Genomic DNA, 24,723 nt, shown 5'->3' on the forward strand with positions numbered 1-24,723 from the left:
TTTTGTAGCATTACCATATAACGTATAACGTTATATAGTATTACGTTATAGCGTATAACGTTATATAGTATTACGTTATAACGTATAACGTTATATAGTATTACCATATAACCTATAACCTTATATAGTATTACGTTATAACGTATAACGTTATGTAGTATTACCATATATCGTATAACGTTATATAGTATTACGTTATAACGTATAACGTTACATAGTACTACGTTATAACGTATAACGTCATACAGTATTACGTCATAATGTATAACGTTATATAGTATTACCATATAACGTATAACCTTATATAGTATTACGTTATATAGTATTACGTTATAACGTATAACGTTATGTAGTATTATCATATAACGTATAACGTTATATAGTATTACGTTATAACGTATAACGTTATATAGTATTACCATATAACGTATAACGTTATATAGTATTACCATATAACGTATAACGTTATATAGTATTACCATATAACGTATAACGTTATATAGCATTACCATATAACGTATAACGTTATATAGTATTACGTTATAGCGTATAACGTTATATAGTATTACCATATAACGTATAACGTTTTGTAGCATTACCATATAACGTATAACGTTATATAGTATTACGTTATAGCGTATAACGTTATATAGTATTACGTTATAACGTATAACGTTATATAGTATTACCATATAACCTATAACCTTATATAGTATTACGTTATAACGTATAACGTTATGTAGTATTACCATATATCGTATAACGTTATATAGTATTACGTTATAACGTATAACGTTACATAGTACTACGTTATAACGTATAACGTCATACAGTATTACGTCATAATGTATAACGTTATATAGTATTACCATATAACGTATAACCTTATATAGTATTACGTTATATAGTATTACGTTATAACGTATAACGTTATGTAGTATTACCATATATCGTATAACGTTATATAGTATTACGTTATAACGTATAACGTTACATAGTACTACGTTATAACGTATAACGTCATACAGTATTACGTTATAATGTATAACGTTATATAGTATTACCATATAACGTATAACCTTATATAGTATTACGTTATATAGTATTACGTTATAACGTATAACGTTATGTAGTATTATCATATAACGTATAACGTTATATAGTATTACGTTATAACGTATAACGTTATATAGTATTACCATATAACGTATAACGTTATATAGTATTACCATATAACGTATAACGTTATATAGTATTACCATATAACGTATAACGTTATATAGCATTACCATATAACGTATAACGTTATATAGTATTACGTTATAGCGTATAACGTTATATAGTATTACGTTATAACGTATAACGTTATATAGTATTACCATATAACCTATAACCATATATAGTATTACGTTATAACGTATAACGTTATGTAGTATTACCATATATCGTATAACGTTATATAGTATTACGTTATAACGTATAACGTTACATAGTACTACGTTATAACGTATAACGTCATACAGTATTACGTTATAACGCATAACGTTATATAGTATTACCATATAACGTATAACGTTATATAGTATTACGTTATAACGTATAACGTTATATAGTATTACGTTATAACGTATAACGTTATATAGTATTACGTTATAACGTATAACGTTATATAGTATTACGGTATAACGTATAACGTTATATAGTATTATGTTATAGCGTATAACGTTATATAGTATTACGTTATAACGTATAACGTTATATAGTATGACCATATAACGTATAACCTTATATAGTATTACGTTATAACGTATAAAGTTATATAGTATTACGTTATAACGTATAACGTTATGTAGTATTACCATATAACGTATAACGTTATATAGTATTACGTTATAACGTATAACGTTATATAGTATTACGTTATAACGTATGACGTTATATAGTATTACGTTATAACGTATAGCATTATATAGTATTACCATATAACGTATAACGTTACATAGTACTACGTTATAACGTATAACGTTATATAGTATTACGTTATAACGTATGACGTTATATAGTATTACGTTATAACGTATAGCATTATATAGTATTACCATATAACGTATAACGTTACATAGTACTACGTTATAACGTATAACGTTATATAGTATTACGTTATAACGTATAACGTTATATAGTATTACGTTATAACGTATAACGTTATATAGTATTATGTTATAACGTATAACGTTATATAGTATTACGTTATAACGTATAACGTTATATAGTATCACCATATAACGTATAACGTTATATAGCATTACCATATAACGTATAACCTTATATGGTATTACGTTATAACGTATAACGTTATATAGTATTACCATATAACGTATAACGTTTTGTAGCATTACCATATAACGTATAACGTTATATAGTATTACGTTATAGCGTATAACGTTATATAGTATTACGTTATAACGTATAACGTTATATAGTATTACCATATAACCTATAACCTTATATAGTATTACGTTATAACGTATAACGTTATGTAGTATTACCATATATCGTATAACGTTATATAGTATTACGTTATAACGTATAACGTTACATAGTACTACGTTATAACGTATAACGTCATACAGTATTACGTCATAATGTATAACGTTATATAGTATTACCATATAACGTATAACCTTATATGGTATTACGTTATAACGTATAACGTTATATAGTATTACCATATAACGTATAACGTTTTGTAGCATTACCATATAACGTATAACGTTATATAGTATTACGTTATAGCGTATAACGTTATATAGTATTACGTTATAACGTATAACGTTATATAGTATTACCATATAACCTATAACCTTATATAGTATTACGTTATAACGTATAACGTTATATAGTATTACCATATAACCTATAACCATATATAGTATTACGTTATAACGTATAACGTTATGTAGTATTTCCATATATCGTATAACGTTATATAGTATTACGTTATAACGTATAACGTTACATAGTACTACGTTATAACGTATAACGTCATACAGTATTACGTTATAACGCATAACGTTATATAGTATTACCATATAACGTATAACGTTATATAGTATTACGTTATAACGTATAACGTTATATAGTATTACGTTATAACGTATACCGTTATATAGTATTACGTTGTAACGTATAACGTTATATAGTATTACCATATAACGTATAACCCTATATAGTAATACGTTATAACGTATAACGTTATATAGTATTACCATATAACGTATAACGTTATATAGTATTACGTTATAACGTATAACGTTATATAGTGTTACGTTATAACGTATAACGTTATATAGTATTACCATATAACGTATAACGTTATATAGTATTACGTTATAACGTATAACGTTATATAGTATTACGTTATAACGTATAACGTTATATAGTATTACCATATAACGTATAACGTTATATAGTATTACGTTATAACGTATAACGTTATATAGTATTACGTTATAACGTATAACGTTATATAGTATTACGTTATAACGTATAACGTTATATAGTATTACGGTATAACGTATAACGTTATATAGTATTATGTTATAGCGTATAACGTTATATAGTATTACGTTATAACGTATAACGTTATATAGTATGACCATATAACGTATAACCTTATATAGTATTACGTTATAACGTATAAAGTTATATAGTATTACGTTATAACGTATAACGTTATGTAGTATTACCATATAACGTATAACGTTATATAGTATTACGTTATAACGTATAACGTTATATAGTATTACGTTATAACGTATGACGTTATATAGTATTACGTTATAACGTATAGCATTATATAGTATTACCATATAACGTATAACGTTACATAGTACTACGTTATAACGTATAACGTTATATAGTATTACGTTATAACGTATGACGTTATATAGTATTACGTTATAACGTATAGCATTATATAGTATTACCATATAACGTATAACGTTACATAGTACTACGTTATAACGTATAACGTTATATAGTATTACGTTATAACGTATAACGTTATATAGTATTACGTTATAACGTATAACGTTATATAGTATTATGTTATAACGTATAACGTTATATAGTATTACGTTATAACGTATAACGTTATATAGTATCACCATATAACGTATAACGTTATATAGCATTACCATATAACGTATAACCTTATATGGTATTACGTTATAACGTATAACGTTATATAGTATTACCATATAACGTATAACGTTTTGTAGCATTACCATATAACGTATAACGTTATATAGTATTACGTTATAGCGTATAACGTTATATAGTATTACGTTATAACGTATAACGTTATATAGTATTACCATATAACCTATAACCTTATATAGTATTACGTTATAACGTATAACGTTATGTAGTATTACCATATATCGTATAACGTTATATAGTATTACGTTATAACGTATAACGTTACATAGTACTACGTTATAACGTATAACGTCATACAGTATTACGTCATAATGTATAACGTTATATAGTATTACCATATAACGTATAACCTTATATGGTATTACGTTATAACGTATAACGTTATATAGTATTACCATATAACGTATAACGTTTTGTAGCATTACCATATAACGTATAACGTTATATAGTATTACGTTATAGCGTATAACGTTATATAGTATTACGTTATAACGTATAACGTTATATAGTATTACCATATAACCTATAACCTTATATAGTATTACGTTATAACGTATAACGTTATATAGTATTACCATATAACCTATAACCATATATAGTATTACGTTATAACGTATAACGTTATGTAGTATTTCCATATATCGTATAACGTTATATAGTATTACGTTATAACGTATAACGTTACATAGTACTACGTTATAACGTATAACGTCATACAGTATTACGTTATAACGCATAACGTTATATAGTATTACCATATAACGTATAACGTTATATAGTATTACGTTATAACGTATAACGTTATATAGTATTACGTTATAACGTATACCGTTATATAGTATTACGTTGTAACGTATAACGTTATATAGTATTACCATATAACGTATAACCCTATATAGTAATACGTTATAACGTATAACGTTATATAGTATTACCATATAACGTATAACGTTATATAGTATTACGTTATAACGTATAACGTTATATAGTGTTACGTTATAACGTATAACGTTATATAGTATTACCATATAACGTATAACGTTATATAGTATTACGTTATAACGTATAACGTTATATAGTATTACGTTATAACGTATAACGTTATATAGTATTACCATATAACGTATAACGTTATATAGTATTACCATATAACGTATAACGTTATATAGTATTACCATATAACGTATAACGTTATATAGTATTACGTTATAACGTATAACGTTATATAGTATTACGTTATAACGTATAACGTTATATAGTATTACGGTATAACGCATAACGTTATATAGTATTATGTTATAGCGTATAACGTTATATAGTATTACGTTATAACGTATAACGTTATATAGTATGACCATATAACGTATAACCTTATATAGTATTACGTTATAACGTATAACGTTATATAGTATTACGTTATAACGTATAACGTTATGTAGTATTACCATATAACGTATAACGTTATATAGTATTACGTTATAACGTATAACGTTATATAGTATTACGTTATAACGTATGACGTTATATAGTATTACGTTATAACGTATAGCATTATATAGTATTACCATATAACGTATAACGTTACATAGTACTACGTTATAACGTATAACGTTATATAGTATTACGTTATAACGTATGACGTTATATAGTATTACGTTATAACGTATAGCATTATATAGTATTACCATATAACGTATAACGTTACATAGTACTACGTTATAACGTATAACGTTATATAGTATTACGTTATAACGTATAACGTTATATAGTATTACGTTATAACGTATAACGTTATATAGTATTATGTTATAACGTATAACGTTATATAGTATTACGTTATAACGTATAACGTTATATAGTATTACCATATAACGTATAACGTTATATAGCATTACCATATAACGTATAACCTTATATAGTATTACGTTATAACGTATAACGTTATATAGTATTACCATATAACGTATAACGTTTTGTAGCATTACCATATAACGTATAACCTTATATAGTATTACGTTATAACGTATAACGTTACATAGTACTATGTTATAACGTATAACGTTATATAGTATTACGTTATAACGTATAACGTTATATAGTATTACGGTATAACGTATAACGTTATATAGTATTATGTTATAGCGTATAACGTTATATAGTATTACGTTATAACGTATAACGTTATATAGTATTACCATATAACGTATAACGTTATATAGCATTACCATATAACGTATAACCTTATATAGTATTACGTTATAACGTATAACGTTATATAGTATTACGTTATAACGTATAACGTTATATAGTATTACGTTATAACGTATAACGTTATATAGTATTACCATATAACGTATAACGTTATATAGCATTACCATATAACGTATAACCTTATATAGTATTACGTTATAACGTATAACGTTATATAGTATTACCATATAACGTATAACGTTTTGTAGCATTACCATATAACGTATAACCTTATATAGTATTACGTTATAACGTATAACCTTATATAGTATTACGTTATAACGTATAACGTTATATAGTATTACCATATAACGTATAACGTTATATAGTATTACGTTATAACGTATAACGTTATATAGTATTACGTTATAACGTATAACGTTATATAGTATTACCATATAACGTATAACGTTATATAGTATTATGTTATAGCGTATAACGTTATATAGTATTACTTTATAACGTATAACGTTATATAGTATTACCATATAACGTATAACCTTATATAGTAATACGTTATAACGTATAACGTTATATAGTATTACGTTATAATGTATAACGTTATATAGTATTACCATATAACGTATAACGTTATATAGTATTACCATATAACGTACAACGTTATATAGCATTACCATATAACGTATAACGTTATATAGTATTACGTTATAGCGTATAACGTTATATAGTATTACGTTATAACGTATAACGTTATATAGTATTACCATATAACCTATAACCTTATATAGTATTACGTTATAACGTATAACGTTATGTAGTATTACCATATATCGTATAACGTTATATAGTATTACGTTATAACGTATAACGTTACATAGTACTACGTTATAACGTATAACGTCATACAGTATTACGTTATAACGCATAACGTTATATAGTATTACCATATAACGTATAACGTTATATAGTATTACGTTATAACGTATAACGTTATATAGTATTACGTTATAACGTATACCGTTATATAGTATTACGTTATAACGTATAACGTTATATAGTATTACCATATAACGTATAACCTTATATCGTAATACGTTATAACGTATAACGTTATATAGTATTACCATATAACGTATAACGTTATATAGTATTACGTTATAACGTATAACGTTATATAGTATTACGTTATAACGTATAACGTTATGTAGTATTACCATATAACGTATAACGTTATATAGTATTACCATATAACGTATAACGTTATATAGTACTACGTTATAACGTATAACGTTATATAGTATTATGTTATAGCGTATAACGTTATATAGTATTACGTTATAACGTATAACGTTATATAGTATGACCATATAACGTATAACCTTATATAGTATTACGTTATAACGTATAACGTTATATAGTATTACGTTATAACGTATAACGTTATATAGTGTTACGATATAACGTATAACGTTATATAGTATTACGTTATAACGTATAACGTTATGTAGTATGACCATATAACGTATAACGTTATATAGTATTACGTTATAACGTATAACGTTATATAGTGTTACGATATAACGTATAACGTTATATAGTATTACGTTATAACGTATAACGTTATATAGTATTACGTTATAACGTATAACGTTATATAGTATTACCATATAACGTATAACGTTATATAGTATTACCATGTAACGTATAACCTTATATAGTATTACGTTATAACGTATAACGTTATATAGTATTACGTTATAACGTATAACGTTATGTAGTATTACCATATAACGTATAACGTTATATAGTATTACGTTATAACGTATAACGTTATATAGTATTACGATATAACGTATAACGTTATATAGTATTACGTTATAACGTATAACGTTATATAGTATTACGTTATAACGTATAACGTTATATAGTATTACCATATAACGTATAACCTTATATAGTATTACGTTATAACGTATAACGTTATATAGTATTACGTTATAGCGTATAACGTTATATAGTATTACGTTATAATGTATAACGTTATATAGTATTACCATATAACGTATAACGTTATATAGTATTACGTTATATAGTATTACGTTATAACGTATAACGTTATGTAGTATTATCATATAACGTATAACGTTATATAGTATTACGTTATAACGTATAACGTTATATAGTATTACGTTATAACGTATAACGTTATATAGTATTACCATATAACGTATAACGTTATATAGTATTACGCTATAACGTATAACGTTATATAGTATTACGTTATAACGTATAACGTTATATAGTATTACCATATAACGTATAACCTTATATAGTATTACGTTATAACGTATAACGTTATATAGTATTACGTTATAACGTATAACGTTATATAGTATTACGTTATAACGTATAACGTTATATAGTATTACCATATAACGTATAACCTTATATAGTATTACGTTATAACGTATAACGTTATATAGTATTACGTTATAACGTATAACGTTATATAGTATTACGTTATGACGTATAACGTTATATAGTATTACCATATAACGTTTAGAGTTATATAGTATTATGTTATAACGTATAACATTATATAGTATTACGTTATAACGTATAACGTTATATAGTATTACGTTATGACGTATAACGTTATATAGTATTACCATATAACGTATAACGTTACATAGTATTACCATATAACGTATAACGTTATATAGTATTACGTTATGACGTATAACGTTATATAGTATTACCATATAACGTTTAGAGTTATATAGTATTATGTTATAACGTATAACATTATATAGTATTACGTTATAACGTATAACGTTATATAGTATTACGTTATAGCGTATAACGTTATATAGTATTACGTTATAATGTATAACGTTATATAGTATTACCATATAACGTATAACCTTATATAGTATTACGTTATATAGTATTGCGTTATAACGTATAACGCTATATAGTATTACGTTATGACATATAACGTTATATAGTATTAAGTTATAACGTATAACGTTATATAGTATTACCATATAACGTATAACGTTATATAGTATTACCATATAACGTATAACGTTATATAGTATTATGTTATAACGTATAACGTTATATAGTATTACGTTATAACGTATAACGTTATTTAGTATTACTTTATATAGTATTACCATATAACGTATAACGTTATATAGTATTACGTTATAACGTATAACGTTATATAGTATTACGATATAACGTATAACGTTATATAGTATTACGTTATAACGTATAACGTTATATAGTATTACGTTATAACGTATAACGTTATATAGTATTACCATATAACGTATAACCTTATATAGTATTACGTTATAACGTATAACGTTATATAGTATTACGTTATAGCGTATAACGTTATATAGTATTACGTTATAATGTATAACGTTATATAGTATTACCATATAACGTATAACCTTATATAGTATTACGTTATATAGTATTGCGTTATAACGTATAACGCTATATAGTATTACGTTATGACATATAACGTTATATAGTATTAAGTTATAACGTATAACGTTATATAGTATTACCATATAACGTATAACGTTATATAGTATTACCATATAACGTATAACGTTATATAGTATTATGTTATAACGTATAACGTTATATAGTATTACCGTATAACGTATAACGTTATATAGTATTACCATATAACGTATAACGTTATATAGTATTACTATATAACGTATAACGTTATATAGTATTACGTTGTAACGTATTACGTTATATAGTATTACGTTATAACGTATAACGTTATATAGTATTACGTTGTGACGTATAACGTTATATAGTATTACCATATAACGTATAACCTTATATAGTATTAAGTTATAACGTATAACGTTTTATAGTATTACGTTATGACGTATAACGTTATATAGTATTACGTTATATAGTATTACGTTATAACGTATAACGTTATATAGTATTACGTTATAACGTATAAGGTTATATAGTATTACCATATAATGTATAACGTTATATAGTACTTCGTTATGACGTATACCGTTATATAGTATTACCATATAACGTATAACGTTATATAGTATTACTATATAACGTATAACGTTATATAGTATTACGTTATAACGTATAACATTATATAGTATTACGTTATAACGTATAACGTTATATAGTATTACGTTATAACGTATAACGTTATATAGTATTACGTTATAACGTATAACGTTATATAGTATTACGTTATGACGTATAACGTTATATAGTATTACCATATAACGTATAGAGTTATATGGTATTACGTTATGACGTATAACGTTATATAGTATTACCATATAACGTATAACGTTATATAGTATTACGTTATAACGTATAACGTTATATAGTATTACCATATAACGTATAACGTTATATAGTATTATGATATAACGTATAACGTTATATAGTAATACGTTATATAGTATTACCATATAACGTATAACGTTATATAGTATTACGTTATGACGTATAACGTTATATAGTATTACGTTGTAACGTATTACGTTATATAGTATTACGTTATAGCGTATAACGTTATATAGTATTACGTTATAATGTATAACGTTATATAGTATTACCATATAACGTATAACCTTATATAGTATTACGTTATATAGTATTGCGTTATAACGTATAACGCTATATAGTATTACGTTATGACATATAACGTTATATAGTATTAAGTTATAACGTATAACGTTATATAGTATTACCATATAACGTATAACGTTATATAGTATTACCATATAACGTATAACGTTATATAGTATTATGTTATAACGTATAACGTTATATAGTATTACCGTATAACGTATAACGTTATATAGTATTACCATATAACGTATAACGTTATATAGTATTACTATATAACGTATAACGTTATATAGTATTACGTTGTAACGTATTACGTTATATAGTATTACGTTATAACGTATAACGTTATATAGTATTACGTTGTGACGTATAACGTTATATAGTATTACCATATAACGTATAACCTTATATAGTATTAAGTTATAACGTATAACGTTTTATAGTATTACGTTATGACGTATAACGTTATATAGTATTACGTTATATAGTATTACGTTATAACGTATAACGTTATATAGTATTACGTTATAACGTATAAGGTTATATAGTATTACCATATAATGTATAACGTTATATAGTACTTCGTTATGACGTATACCGTTATATAGTATTACCATATAACGTATAACGTTATATAGTATTAAGTTATAACGTATAACGTTATATAGTATTACGTTATAACGTATAACATTATATAGTATTACGTTATAACGTATAACGTTATATAGTATTACGTTATAACGTATAACGTTATATAGTATTACGTTATAACGTATAACGTTATATAGTATTACGTTATGACGTATAACGTTATATAGTATTACCATATAACGTATAGAGTTATATGGTATTACGTTATGACGTATAACGTTATATAGTATTACCATATAACGTATAACGTTATATAGTATTACGTTATAACGTATAACGTTATATAGTATTACCATATAACGTATAACGTTATATAGTATTATGATATAACGTATAACGTTATATAGTAATACGTTATATAGTATTACCATATAACGTATAACGTTATATAGTATTACGTTATAACGTATAACGTTATATAGTATTACGTTGTGACGTATAACGTTATATAGTATTACCATATAACGTATAACCTTATATAGTATTAAGTTATAACGTATAACGTTTTATAGTATTACGTTATGACGTATAACGTTATATAGTATTACGTTGTAACGTATTACGTTATATAGTATTACGTTATAACGTATAACGTTATATAGTATTACGTTATAACGTATAAGGTTATATAGTATTACCATATAATGTATAACGTTATATAGTACTTCGTTATGACGTATACCGTTATATAGTATTACCATATAACGTATAACGTTATATAGTATTAAGTTATAACGTATAACGTTATATAGTATTACGTTATAACGTATAACGTTATATAGTATTACGTTGTAACGTATAAGGTTATATAGTATTACCATATAATGTATAACGTTATATAGTACTTCGTTATGACGTATACCGTTATATAGTATTACCATATAACGTATAACGTTATATAGTATTACGTTATAACGTATATCGTTATATAGTATTACGTTATAACGTATAACGTTATATAGTATTACGTTATGACGTATAACGTTATATAGTATTACCATATAACGTTTAGAGTTATATAGTATTAAGTTATAACGTATAACATTATATAGTATTACGTTATAACGTATAACGTTATATAGTATTACCATATAACGTATAACGTTATATAGTATTACGTTATAACGTATAACGTTATATAGTATTACGTTATGACGTATAACGTTATATAGTATTACGTTATGACGTATAACGTTATATAGTATTACCATATAACGTTTAGAGTTATATAGTATTAAGTTATAACGTATAACATTATATAGTATTACGTTATAACGTATAACGTTATATAGTATTACCATATAACGTATAACGTTATATAGTATTACGTTATAACGTATAACGTTATATAGTATTACGTTATGACGTATAACGTTATATAGTATTACCATATAACGTATAACCTTATATAGTATTAAGTTATAACGTATAACGTTTTATAGTATTACGTTATGACGTATAACGTTATATAGTATTACGTTGTAACGTATTACGTTATATAGTATTACGTTATAACGTATAACGTTATATAGTATTACGTTATAACGTATAAGGTTAAATAGTACTTCGTTATGACGTATACCGTTATATAGTATTACCATATAACGTATAACGTTATATAGTATTAAGTTATAACGTATAACGTTATATAGTATTACGTTATAACGTATAACATTATATAGTATTACGTTATAACGTATAACGTTATATAGTATTACCATATAACGTATAACGTTATATAGTATTACGTTATAACGTATAACGTTATATAGTATTACCATATAACGTATAACGTTATATAGTATTACGTTATAACGTATAACGTTATATAGTATTACCATATAACGTATAACGTTATATAGTATTATGATATAACGTATAACGTTATATAGTAATACGTTATATAGTATTACCATATAACGTATAACGTTATATAGTATTACGTTATAACGTATAACGTTATATAGTATTACGTTATGACGTATAACGTTATATAGTATTACCATATAACGTTTAGAGTTATATAGTATCAAGTTATAACGTATAACATTATATAGTATTACGTTATAACGTATAACGTTATATAGTATTACGTTATAACGTATAACGTTATATAGTATTACCATATAACGTATAACGTTATATAGTATTATGATATAACGTATAACGTTATATAGTAATACGTTATATAGTATTACCATATAACGTATAACGTTATATAGTATTACGTTATAACGTATAAGGTTAAATAGTACTTCGTTATGACGTATACCGTTATATAGTATTACCATATAACGTATAACGTTATATAGTATTACGTTATGACGTATAACGTTATATAGTATTACCATATAACGTATAACCTTATATAGTATTAAGATATAACGTATAACGTTTTATAGTATTACGTTATGACGTATAACGTTATATAGTATTACGTTGTAACGTATTACGTTATATAGTATTACGTTATAACGTATAACGTTATATAGTATTACGTTATAACGTATAAGGTTATATAGTATTACCATATAATGTATAACGTTATATAGTACTTCGTTATGACGTATACCGTTATATAGTATTACCATATAACGTATAACGTTATATAGTACTTCGTTATGACGTATACCGTTATATAGTATTACCATATAACGTATAACGTTATATAGTATTAAGTTATAACGTATAGCGTTATATAGTATTACGTTATGACATATAACGTTATATAGTATTAAGTTATAACGTATAACGTTATATAGTATTACCATATAACGTATAACGTTATATAGTATTACCATATAACGTATAACGTTATATAGTATTACGTTATAACGTATAACGTTATATAGTATTACCATATAACGTATAACGTTATATAGTATTATGATATAACGTATAACGTTATATAGTAATACGTTATATAGTATTACCATATAACGTATAACGTTATATAGTATTACGTTATAACGTATAACGTTATATAGTATTACGTTATAACGTATAAGGTTATATAGTATTACCATATAATGTATAACGTTATATAGTACTTCGTTATGACGTATACCGTTATATAGTATTACCATATAACGTATAACGTTATATAGTATTAAGTTATAACGTATAGCGTTATATAGTATTACGTTATGACATATAACGTTATATAGTATTAAGTTATAACGTATAACGTTATATAGTATTACCATATAACGTATAACGTTATATAGTATTACCATATAACGTATAACGTTATATAGTATTATGTTATAACGTATAACGTTATATAGTATTACCGTATAACGTATAACGTTATATAGTATTACGTTATGACGTAAAACGTTATATAGTATTACCATATAACGTATAACGTTATATAGTATTAAGTTATAACGTATAACGTTATATAGTAATACGTTATAACGTATAACGTTATATAGTATTACGTTATGACGTATAACGTTATATAGTATTACCATATAACGTATAGAGTTATATAGTATTACGTTATGACGTATAACGTCATATAGTGTTACGTTATGACGTATAACGTTATATAGTATTACGTTATAACGTATAACGTTATATAGTAATACGTTATATAGTATTACCATATAACGTATAACGTTATATAGTATTACGTTATAACGTATAACGTTATATAGTATTACGTTATAACGTGTAACGTTATTTAGTATTACTTTATATAGTATTACCATATAACGTATAACGTTATATAGTATTACGTTATGACGTATAACGTTATATAGTACTACCATATAACGTATAACCTTATATAGTATTAAGTTATAACGTATAACGTTATTTAGTAATACGTTATAACGTATAACGTTATATAGTATTACGTTATAACGTATTACGTTATATAGTATTACGTTACAACGTATAACGTTATATAGTATTACGTTATGACGTATAACGTTATATAGTATTACCATATAACGTATAACCTTATATAATATTAAGTTATAACGTATAACGTTATATAGTATTGCGTTATAACGTATAACGTTATATAGTATTACGTTATGACATATAACGTTATATAGTATTAAGTTATAACGTATAACGTTATATAGTATTACCATATAACGTATAACGTTATATAGTATTACCATATAACGTATAACGTTATATAGTATTATGTTATAACGTATAACGTTATATAGTATTACCGTATAACGTATAACGTTATATAGTATTACGTTATGACGTAAAACGTTATATAGTATTACCATATAACGTATAACGTTATATAGTAATACGTTATAACGTATAACGTTATATAGTATTACGTTATGACGTATAACGTTATATAGTATTACGTTATGACGTATAACGTTATATAGTATTACCATATAACGTATAACCTTATATAATATTAAGTTATAACGTATAACGTTATATAGTATTGCGTTATAACGTATAACGTTATATAGTATTAAGTTATAACGTATAACGTTATATAGTATTACCATATAACGTATAACGTTATATAGTATTACGTTATAACGTATAACATTATATAGTATTACGTTATAACGTATAACGTTATATAGTATTACGTTATAACGTATAACGTTATATAGTATTACGTTATAACGTATAACGTTATATAGTATTACCATATAACGTATAACGTTATATAGCATTACGTTATGACGTATAACGTTATATAGTATTACCATATAACGTATAACGTTATATAGTACTACCATATAACGTATAACGTTATATAGTATTACGTTATAACGTATAACGTTATATAGTATTACCATATAACGTATAACGTTATATAGTATCACCGCATAACGTATAACGATATATAGTATTACGTTATAATTTATAACGTTATATAGTATTACGTTATAACGTATAACGTTATATAGTAATACGTTATATAGTATTACCATATAACGTATAACGTTATATAGTATTACCATATAACGTATAACGTTATATAGTATTACGTTATGACGTATAACGTTATATAGTATTACGTTGTAACGTATTACGTTATATAGTATTACGTTATAACGTATAACGTTATATAGTATTACGTTATGACGTATAACGTTATATAGTATTACCATATAACGTATAACCTTATATAGTATTACCATATAACGTATAACGTTATATAGAATTACGTTATAACGTATAACGTTACGTAGTATTACGTTATAACGTATAACGTTATATAGTATTACGTTATGACGTATAACGTTATATAGTATTACCATATAACGTATAACGTTATATAGTATTACCATATAACGTATAACGTTATATAGTATTACCATATAACGTATAATGTTATATAGTATTACCATATAACGTATAACGTTATATAGTATCACCGCATAACGTATAACGATATATAGTATTACGTTATAACGTATAACGTTATATAGTATTACGTTATAACGTTTAACGTTATTTAGTATTACTTTATATAGTATTACCATATAACGTATAACGTTATATAGTATTACGTTATGACGTATAACGTTATATAGTACTACCATATAACGTATAACCTTATATAGTATTAAGTTATAACGTATAACGTTATTTAGTAATACGTTATAACGTATAACGTTATATAGTATTACGTTATAACGTATTACGTTATATAGTATTACGTTACAACGTATAACGTTATATAGTATTACGTTATGACGTATAACGTTATATAGTATTACCATATAACGTATAACCTTATATAATATTAAGTTATAACGGATAACGTTATATAGTATTGCGTTATAACGTATAACGTTATATAGTATTACGTTATGACATATAACGTTATATAGTATTAAGTTATAACGTATAACGTTATATAGTATTACCATATAACGTATAACGTTATATAGTATTACCATATAACGTATAACGTTATATAGTATTATGTTATAACGTATAACGTTATATAGTATTATGTTATAACGTATAACGTTATATAGTATTACCGTATAACGTATAACGTTATATAGTATTACGTTATGACCTAAAACGTTATATAGTATTACCATATAACGTATAACGTTATATAGTATTAAGTTATAACGTATAACGTTATATAGTAATACGTTATAACGTATAACGTTATATAGTATTACGTTATGACGTATAACGTTATATAGTATTACCATATAACGTATAGAGTTATATAGTGTTACGTTATGACGTATAACGTCATATAGTGTTACGTTATGACGTATAACGTTATATAGTATTACGTTATAACGCATAACGTTATATAGTATTACGTTATAACGTATAAGGTTATATAGTATTACCATATAATGTATAACGTTATATAGTACTTCGTTATGACGTATACCGTTATATAGTATTACCATATAACGTATAACGTTATATAGTATTAAGTTATAACGTATAACGTTATATAGTATTACCATATAACGTATAACGTTATATAGTATTACGTTATAACGTATAACATTATATAGTATTACGTTATAACGTATAACGTTATATAGTATTACGTTATAACGTATAACGTTATATAGTATTACGTTATAACGTATAACGTTATATAGTATTACGTTATGACGTATAACGTTATATAGTATTACCATATAACGTATAGAGTTATATAGCATTACGTTATGACGTATAACATTATATAGTATTACCATATAACGTATAACGTTATATAGTATTACGTTATAACGTATAACGTTATATAGTATTACCATATAACGTATAACGTTATATAGTATCACCGCATAACGTATAACGATATATAGTATTACGTTATAACGTATAACGTTATATAGTATTACGTTATAACGTATAACGTTATATAGTAATACGTTATATAGTATTACCATATAACGTATAACGTTATATAGTATTACCATATAACGTATAACGTTATATAGTATTACGTTATGACGTATAACGTTATATAGTATTACGTTGTAACGTATTACGTTATATAGTATTACGTTATAACGTATAACGTTATATAGTATTACGTTATGACGTATAACGTTATATAGTATTACCATATAACGTATAACCTTATATAGTATTACCATATAACGTATAACGTTATATAGAATTACGTTATAACGTATAACGTTACGTAGTATTACGTTATAACGTATAACGTTATATAGAATTACGTTATGACGTACAACGTTATATGATATTACCATATAACGTAAAACGTTATATAGTATTAAGTTATAACGTATAACGTTATATAGTATTACGTTATGACGTATAACGTTATATAGTATTACCATATAACGTTTAGAGTTATATAGTATTAAGTTATAACGTATAACATTATATAGCATTACGTTATAACGTATAACGTTATATAGTATTACGTTATGACGTATAACGTTATATAGTATTACCATATAACGTTTAGAGTTATATAGTATTAAGTTATAACGTATAACATTATATAGTATTACGTTATAACGTATAACGTTATATAGTATTACGTTATAACGTATAACGTTATATAGTATTACCATATAACGTATAACGTTATATAGTATTATGATATAACGTATAACGTTATATAGTAATACGTTATATAGTATTACCATATAACGTATAACGTTATATAGTATTACCATATAACGTATAACGTTATATAGTATTACGTTATGACGTATAACGTTATATAGTATTACGTTGTAACGTATTACGTTATATAGTATTACGTTATAACGTATAACGTTATATAGTATTACCGTATAACGTATAACGTTATATAGTATTACGTTATGACGTAAAACGTTATATAGTATTACCATATAACGTATAACGTTATATAGTATTAAGTTATAACGTATAACGTTATATAGTAATACGTTATAACGTATAACGTTATATAGTATTACGTTATGACGTATAACGTTATATAGTATTAACATATAACGTATAACGTTATATAGTATTACCATATAACGTATAATGTTATATAGTATTACCATATAACGTATAACGTTATATAGTATCACCGCATAACGTATAACGATATATAGTATTACGTTATAACGTATAACGTTATATAGTATTACGTTATAACGTGTAACGTTATTTAGTATTACTTTATATAGTATTACCATATAACGTATAACGTTATATAGTATTAAGTTATGACGTATAACGTTATATAGTACTACCATATAACGTATAACCTTATATAGTATTAAGTTATAACGTATAACGTTATTTAGTAATACGTTATAACGTATAACGTTATATAGTATTACGTTATAACGTATTACGTTATATAGTATTTCGTTACAACGTATAACGTTATATAGTATTACGTTATGACGTATAACGTTATATAGTATTACCATATAACGTATAACCTTATATAATATTAAGTTATAACGTATAACGTTATATAGTATTGCGTTATAACGTATAGCGTTATATAGTATTACGTTATGACATATAACGTTATATAGTATTAAGTTATAACGTATAACGTTATATAGTATTACCATATAACGTATAACGTTATATAGTATTACCATATAACGTATAACGTTATATAGTATTATGTTATAACGTATAACGTTATATAGTATTACGTTATGACGTATAACGTTATATAGTATTACCATATAACGTATAACCTTATATAATATTAAGTTATAACGTATAACGTTATATAGTATTGCGTTATAACGTATAGCGTTATATAGTATTACGTTATGACATATAACGTTATATAGTATTAAGTTATAACGTATAACGTTATATAGTATTACCATATAACGTATAACGTTATATAGTATTACCATATAACGTATAACGTTATATAGTATTATGTTATAACGTATAACGTTATATAGTATTACCGTATAACGTATAACGTTATATAGTATTACGTTATGACGTAAAACGTTATATAGTATTACCATATAACGTATAACGTTATATAGTATTAAGTTATAACGTATAACGTTATATAGTAATACGTTATAACGTATAACGTTATATAGTATTACGTTATGACGTATAACGTTATATAGTATTACCATATAACGTAAAGAGTTATATAGTATTACGTTATGACGTATAACGTCATATAGTGTTACGTTATGACGTATAACGTTATATAGTATTACGTTATAACGCATAACGTTATATAGTATTACGTTATAACGTATAAGGTTATATAGTATTACCATATAATGTATAACGTTATATAGTACTTCGTTATGACGTATACCGTTATATAGTATTACCATATAACGTATAACGTTATATAGTATTAAGTTATAACGTATAACGTTATATAGTATTACCATATAACGTATAACGTTATATAGTATTACGTTATAACGTATAACGTTATATAGTATTACCGTATAACGTATAACGTTATATAGTATTACGTTATAACGTATTACGTTATATAGTATTACGTTACAACGTATAACGTTATATAGTATTACCATATAACGTATAACGTTATATAGTATTACGTTATAACGTATAACGTTATATAGTATTACCGTATAACGTATAACGTTATATAGTATTACGTTATAACGTATTACGTTATATAGTATTACGTTACAACGTATAACGTTATATAGTATTACCATATAACGTATAGAGTTATATAGTATTACGTTATGACATATAACGTTATATAGTATTACGTTATGACATATAACGTTATATAGTATTAAGTTATAACGTATAACGTTATATAGTATTACCATATAACGTATAACGTTATATAGTATTACCATATAACGTATAACGTTATATAGTATTACGTTATGACGTATAACGTTATATAGTATTACGTTGTAACGTATTACGTTATATAGTATTACGTTATAACGTATAACGTTATATAGTATTACCGTATAACGTATAACGTTATATAGTATTACGTTATGACGTAAAACGTTATATAGTATTACCATATAACGTATAACGTTATATAGTATTAAGTTATAACGTATAACGTTATATAGTAATACGTTATAACGTATAACGTTATATAGTATTAAGTTATAACGTATAACGTTATATAGTAATACGTTATAACGTATAACGTTATATAGTATTAAGTTATAACGTATAACGTTATATAGTAATACGTTATAACGTATAACGTTATATAGTATTACGTTATGACGTATAACCTTATATAGTATTACCATATAACGTATAACGTTATATAGTATTACCATATAACGTATAACGTTATATAGTATTATGATATAACGTATAACGTTATATAGTAATACGTTATATAGTATTACCATATAACGTATAACGTTATATAGTATTACCATATAACGTATAACGTTATATAGTATTACGTTATGACGTATAACGTTATATAGTATTACGTTGTAACGTATTACGTTATATAGTATTACGTTATAACGTATAACGTTATATAGTATTACCGTATAACGTATAACGTTATATAGTATTACGTTATGACGTAAAACGTTATATAGTATTACCATATAACGTATAACGTTATATAGTATTAAGTTATAACGTATAACGTTATATAGTAATACGTTATAACGTATAACGTTATATAGTATTACGTTATGACGTATAACGTTATATAGTATTACCATATAACGTATAACGTTATATAGTATTACCATATAACGTATAACGTTATATAGTATTACCATATAACGTATAATGTTATATAGTATTACCATATAACGTATAACGTTATATAGTATCACCGCATAACGTATAACGATATATAGTATTACGTTATAACGTATAACGTTATATAGTATTACGTTATAACGTTTAACGTTATTTAGTATTACTTTATATAGTATTACCATATAACGTATAACGTTATATAGTATTACGTTATGACGTATAACGTTATATAGTACTACCATATAACGTATAACCTTATATAGTATTAAGTTATAACGTATAACGTTATTTAGTAATACGTTATAACGTATAACGTTATATAGTATTACGTTATAACGTATTACGTTATATAGTATTACGTTACAACGTATAACGTTATATAGTATTACGTTATGACGTATAACGTTATATAGTATTACCATATAACGTATAACCTTATATAATATTAAGTTGTAACGGATAACGTTATATAGTATTGCGTTATAACGTATAACGTTATATAGTATTACGTTATGACATATAACGTTATATAGTATTAAGTTATAACGTATAACGTTATATAGTATTACCATATAACGTATAACGTTATATAGTATTACCATATAACGTATAACGTTATATAGTATTATGTTATAACGTATAACGTTATATAGTATTATGTTATAACGTATAACGTTATATAGTATTACCGTATAACGTATAACGTTATATAGTATTACGTTATGACCTAAAACGTTATATAGTATTACCATATAACGTATAACGTTATATAGTATTAAGTTATAACGTATAACGTTATATAGTAATACGTTATAACGTATAACGTTATATAGTATTACGTTATGACGTATAACGTTATATAGTATTACCATATAACGTATAGAGTTATATAGTATTACGTTATGACGTATAACGTCATATAGTGTTACGTTATGACGTATAACGTTATATAGTATTACGTTATAACGCATAACGTTATATAGTATTACGTTATAACGTATAAGGTTATATAGTATTACCATATAATGTATAACGTTATATAGTACTTCGTTATGACGTATACCGTTATATAGTATTACCATATAACGTATAACGTTATATAGTATTAAGTTATAACGTATAACGTTATATAGTATTACCATATAACGTATAACGTTATATAGTATTACGTTATAACGTATAACATTATATAGTATTACGTTATAACGTATAACGTTATATAGTATTACGTTATAACGTATAACGTTATATAGTATTACGTTATAACGTATAACGTTATATAGTATTACGTTATGACGTATAACGTTATATAGTATTACCATATAACGTATAGAGTTATATAGCATTACGTTATGACGTATAACATTATATAGTATTACCATATAACGTATAACGTTATATAGTATTACCATATAACGTATAACGTTATATAGTATTACGTTATAACGTATAACGTTATATAGTATTACCATATAACGTATAACGTTATATAGTATCACCGCATAACGTATAACGATATATAGTATTACGTTATAACGTATAACGTTATATAGTATTACGTTATAACGTATAACGTTATATAGTAATACGTTATATAGTATTACCATATAACGTATAACGTTATATAGTATTACCATATAACGTATAACGTTATATAGTATTACGTTATGACGTATAACGTTATATAGTATTACGTTGTAACGTATTACGTTATATAGTATTACGTTATAACGTATAACGTTATATAGTATTACGTTATGACGTATAACGTTATATAGTATTACCATATAACGTATAACCTTATATAGTATTACCATATAACGTATAACGTTATATAGAATTACGTTATAACGTATAACGTTACGTAGTATTACGTTATAACGTATAACGTTATATAGAATTACGTTATGACGTACAACGTTATATGATATTACCATATAACGTAAAACGTTATATAGTATTAAGTTATAACGTATAACGTTATATAGTATTACGTTATGACGTATAACGTTATATAGTATTACCATATAACGTTTAGAGTTATATAGTATTAAGTTATAACGTATAACATTATATAGCATTACGTTATAACGTATAACGTTATATAGTATTACGTTATGACGTATAACGTTATATAGTATTACCATATAACGTTTAGAGTTATATAGTATTAAGTTATAACGTATAACATTATATAGTATTACGTTATAACGTATAACGTTATATAGTATTACGTTATAACGTATAACGTTATATAGTATTACCATATAACGTATAACGTTATATAGTATTATGATA

This window comes from Bombus flavifrons, chromosome 4, assembly GCF_040668555.2.
Source record: "Bombus flavifrons isolate JBK064 chromosome 4, iyBomFlav1_principal, whole genome shotgun sequence".
Lineage (NCBI taxonomy): Eukaryota > Metazoa > Arthropoda > Insecta > Hymenoptera > Apidae > Bombus > Bombus flavifrons.